Consider the following 5,436-nt stretch of genomic DNA (forward strand, 5'->3'; position numbering starts at 1 on the left):
ACGGATCATGCACACTATTATTCAAAAGTTTAGGGTCGGTTAGAAATGTCCTTGTTTCGGATGGAAAAGCAATGTTCTTTAAATGAAAGATACGTTAAACCAGGGGTCTCCAACGTGGTGCCCCCCTAAGGACAGCTGTGGTGACCGCGAACCTGTTCTGACAATGGCTCACCAGTGCTAGTTCATTGTGATTTTCTAATAAAAATTATTGGTTTACTGGGTCCAGTTAACCCTACTTCCAATAATCAACCTAAACCTAGCACAGTAACATAAAAGTAATGTCATAAGTCATCTTAGAAATGTAGATAAAACTAGGTGCCCTTTGCGCCAATTAGTTACAAAAAGTAGCTCTCAGCTTGAAAAACGGGAAACGCCCATCTACAACAAATCATAAACACTCCATACATTGTCAATGTGGCAAATTAATGTTTCGGCTGCAAACGTCTGGTTTTAATATATTATATGCGTGGGTTTCCTCCGGGCACTCCGGTTTCCTCCCACATTCCAAAAACATGCATGTCCGGTTAATTGGCCGGTCCAAATTTGTCTCTACAGGGATGTGATTTGACCAAAGTGAAATTATCTGAAAATTAGGCGGGGGTCTGGGGGCCGCGGGCACCCAGCTAGGTCCAGGGCAGTGCCCTGGTGGGGGGACAAGTGGGGCGAAGCCCCCCGGAGCTCATGGGTTTTACGGTTTTTTAAGTACTTTCAATGCACTCAGATGACAAAGAAATAGACAAAACAACAGCATCAATTTTCAATGTATTTTGAACTATCCCATATAAAATTACAGTTTAAGTCAACTCAAAATCAGTCACATTAAAAAACATTGGACTGCCTTTGCTTTTAAAAACTATCACTGAGAATATCATCATATCTAACTCATGTGATTACTAAGTTAACACATAAATCATGTTGAAGAGTTCAAATTTCATGAATAATTGTATCATGACCAAATGAAAAGTAACTCATATTAGAACATACCACAAATGTCTTTGTTATAGCAGAAGATGTTATCTATAAATGAAAGTACAATAAGTATAGGCCCTACAGTAAAGTGTTGGTGTAATGTACACATGAAAATCTATTATTGTAATTGTTAAATATTTATGGCCATTTTTATTACGTTATAATATTTTCGAAAAAAAGGGGAAAACTGTCAAATAAATTTGAAAAGTTTACCACCTACCTCAAAATTCACGACTCTATCAGCAACTGGTACAGGTTTTTGGGGTGGATCACGTCTCTCTATTACCGCTTCCGTTTGTGGTGTCAATAAGGGATGGAGGCCTTAAAGTTTTGGAGTTTTCGTTTGGGCACCGAAACTACCAGCGATGGAATAATTTGTTGTTCTTGACTGGAGTTCTTTCACGTGTTTTTTGCTCTTTGCGTGACTTTCAAGAGCTTTGAAAACTCTCCCACCATAGACAATGGTATCATGGCATCAAATGCAAAGCGCTTTCGCGGCACGATCGATCTTCCGAATAAAGTCACTGAACAAATTCGTCACAGTCTTCTTTCCAACATTTGTAGATAATTCCTTCTCCAACCAGTCCGATCGAAACTTGTTTTTTACGATCTTATCAATATCTTTACCTCGCGGAGCATCTTTGCGTTCGATCTCGGACATCTTTCTTTAAACACTCGGCAAAAACGTGTGAGAAATGAACAATGGCATACTCCTACGCCTTTATAACAAGCGCGTTTATTGGTCAACACGGAGACTTCAACCAATCGCAAGTACGTTTCATTTCAGTTACGGAAACACTAAAATGGAATGCTGTAGAGACGAAATCGTTTTTTTTTTTACCAATTAAAAAATCGGAAATCTTAAAATTTTATTTTTGGAGATAAAAAAAGCGGAATTCCACGAATTAGCGGAAAAATCACATCCCTGTCTCTAGGTGTGAATGAGCGTGCGAATTCTGTCCCTGTGTGCCCCGCGACTGGCCGGCAACCAGTTCAGGGTGTCCCCTGCCCACTGCCCGGAGATGGCTGGGATGGGCTCCAGCACCCCCGCGACCCTACTGAGGATAAGCGGTGCAGATTATATATATATATATATATATATATATATATATATATATATGTTATATATAAAATCACCAGCAGTGGCAAGCTTGACTGTAAACTGTAGTGGGGACTGTGCTCTAAATGTACAGGACCGAACAATTTCCACTACAAGTGTTATGTCGGCTATGCATACACCAAACTCGGGTCTGTACTTTTTGGGATTAGAACGTTTGAGAAGAAATTGACATGATTAAAATTTTATCTCCGAGCCATAGGTTTCTGACCCCTGCACGAGGGAGTGCCAAAGCTATTGCATGTTGCTCCAGAGCTGCTCGTTCCTAACCCTCGCGCTTTACAATACAGCGACACCTAATAGTCAAATATTACACAGTGTCCCTTTAAGTGAGATTAAAAAAGCAAGAAATGCAGAAAAGTTTGTGACTTAAGTATTTTAATAACAGTTCGGGGTTTCCAGGTGGTGAAAAGACAAATGAAAAGGTGTACATTTGTCAGTTTTCATAAGTTTACCAGTGAGTGTAATGGAGAGCCGACGCTATAAGTACAGTAGTAGTCTATTACTACTCTGTATTTAACTTCCACTATTGCACAAGGGCTCCGTCAACTGGTCGAACACAAATTCTGAAGCAGCGCCATCTAGTTTTAAGGCCTGTATAAAACCTCAACAAATTTTGATAACGCTGTCATTGAAGGAAGTGTGCAGTCTGATTTTGTGAACAAATGGAAAGATTTGGATGGTGGAAGAAAACTGTGTAAAACAGAAAAGCATAAACTACTAAGAGCAGCGGATCAAATGTCAAATAAAAAAATAAAATGCAGTTACTTAATATCCCTACGTAGTTTTTTTGCTTGATGAGTGGGAGGCGGGTCGGCCCCTTGCCTGAGCAGGCTTGATTTAAGGCAAATAATTAGGCAATACTAAATACAGTAAGACCTCGGTTATCGCGGTTAATGGGGACCAAAACCACCAGCGAAAAGTGAAAATCCGCGAAGTAGCAACGCCCCTTCAAAAAAAAAAAAATAATTTTGATTTTGATTTTTTAGACCCGTTTATTGGGGAGCAAAACCACCCGCAAAAAGTGAAAATCTGCAAGGTAGAGACGCCCCTTCAAAAAAAAAATAAAAATCTCACCTCATCTCATTATCTGCACCGCTTATCCTTAGTATTCGCGAGCGAGCCCCTAACCCGCGGCGCGGGTACTTTCGGGCGCGATACGCACGACACCGCGACAAGCCGAGCCTGTCGGAAGCACAGCAGAATGCGCGTTCACGCGAGGGGGGGAAGATTTTGTACGGGAGTCGGATTTGGGCACAACACCTGCGCGCGGTTTTGGTGCGGCTTCCACTTCACCCCCCCTAACCCCACAGGTCCCCCCTACCCCTTTCCCCTCGGCCGCCCGTTCGTCGGCCGGAGCCATCGAGGGCCATGTAGCGCCATCGCGGCCCGAGCGGGAGACATGACGTTGGTGACTTTTTCATCCGCGTTAACAAACACATTTTGTAAAATACGATCGCGCTTTATTGTTTAAATAAACGCGTTATATAGACTATGATCGCCCAATTATTTTAATTAGCTCGCTTTATGGTTTCAATAAGCGTATTACTGTATATAGAATACGATCGCTTTTGTCAGAAGCGCAGCAGAATGCGCGTTCACGCAAGGGGGGAGGATTCTGTACGGGAGTCGGATTTGGGCACAACCCCGGGAAACGAGAACGGCGTGCCGTGCTAGGGTCGTCGGCCGATGGGGAAAAAAATATATATAATTTTTTTTTTTTTTAACCATTACAGACCGCAAAGCTCTGAATCCACGAACATCGAACCACGAAGTAGCGAGGTCCCACTGTATTCTCAATGTGGCCGACTGAGTAGGTGTTAACAGCTGCTCCGGCCTATGCGACAGCTGCCAGTGACCTTTTGTCTGGAATCATATGTAACAACCCTGGTTTCACCTGTCATTGCTGGCAGCTAATAATCTGCAGCGTTTTAGGGGCTAACATGATTACCATATTTTCTAGACTATAAAGGTACCTCTAAAGACCCCAAATTGGCCCGAAATGTTAAAGTTGCCTTATAATCCAGTGCACCTTTATACATCCCAGAATATGATGGATACAATTGTAAATGCATAGTGTTTAACTACACAAAGTTAAATGGTGTACTCTCGTATTTGTGCAATTATTGATCTAACAATAAACACCACGGACAAAAATCGCAAAACATTGATCGCAACGGGATTCAAATCAAGCACTAGACAACCAGTTATACAGATAACATACGAAAAGACATTCAAGTTTATCTCATTATTACATTATTTTAAGGTGCCAGAAACGAGTTAGAAAATGGAGAAAACGATGTCGACCTGAAAGATAAAAATAAACGCAAAGTTGATTATGAGATACACCAAAGAGCAATTTCCTTTATTTTGCTTTTTTTCCCCACATTTAATTGTATCATTCAGCACACTCAGTTTTCTCCATTCTCTAACAATGTTTCTGGCACCGTGAGAAAAATAGAGTGATAATGAATGATACAATTCAGTGCCTTTTTATATGTTTTTTGTGTCACAAGTAAACCAGAGGTTAGGTTTTGGGGCTCGCACTGCCCCAACTTGGGTTAGATTCCCATTGCAAACAATGAATTGCAATCTTGGTGCACTAATATATACCATTTGTGCGTAAACTGCACACCGGTTCTTCATGAATAGATACAGTAACTCTTACTCTGTGCACCACCTAGTCCAGTGCCCCATAGATATTAAAAATATATGACAAAAGACTTTATGTCGGTGGTCCGCCAAGTAATTTGGGGTGCCTCATAGTACAGAAAATACAGTAGCCGTCCTTAAAAATACATATATTTCATATCTATTATTCATGGGGCCAGGAGGTGCAGCTGTGGAAAGGTTTATTAGGCCATTCCCAGTTTAATTTTGCTATATCAATGAGTTTATTAGTCTTGAAAATGACTTATGATTATCTTGAATATTTTGCCTCAATTTGCTGGACATACTAATGCTTCTCCGTGCTTTGGCCAAGAGAGGGGTATATAACAGATATATGCTAAGATGAGCTTCAAATACAATAAATGCCAATAAGCACTGTAGTTTTGTCCGTTGATATGTTTTGCTCACAGTCTTGACTTAAATACCTTTTGCTACATCGATTGTAGCACCCCACCATCTATTAAATAACATTTCTCCACCCCAAATGCGGATGTAAACAGATTTATGAAGGCGAAGCTGCAGGGATCCATTTCAATCCAAAGTGCGATTTTCTTTCTTTTAGGTTAGAAGTTCCTTTTATTTTCAGACAAAACTTACCAGGAGAAGGTTAATATTGATCCAAATATATTGTAAATTTCATTTTGTAAGGTAATGAGAACAAATATAAAAAGGTCATAGTC

This window comes from Urocampus carinirostris, chromosome 14 (genome assembly GCF_059441175.1).
Source record: "Urocampus carinirostris isolate Australia breed hairy pipefish chromosome 14, RoL_Ucar_1.0, whole genome shotgun sequence".
Lineage (NCBI taxonomy): Eukaryota > Metazoa > Chordata > Actinopteri > Syngnathiformes > Syngnathidae > Urocampus > Urocampus carinirostris.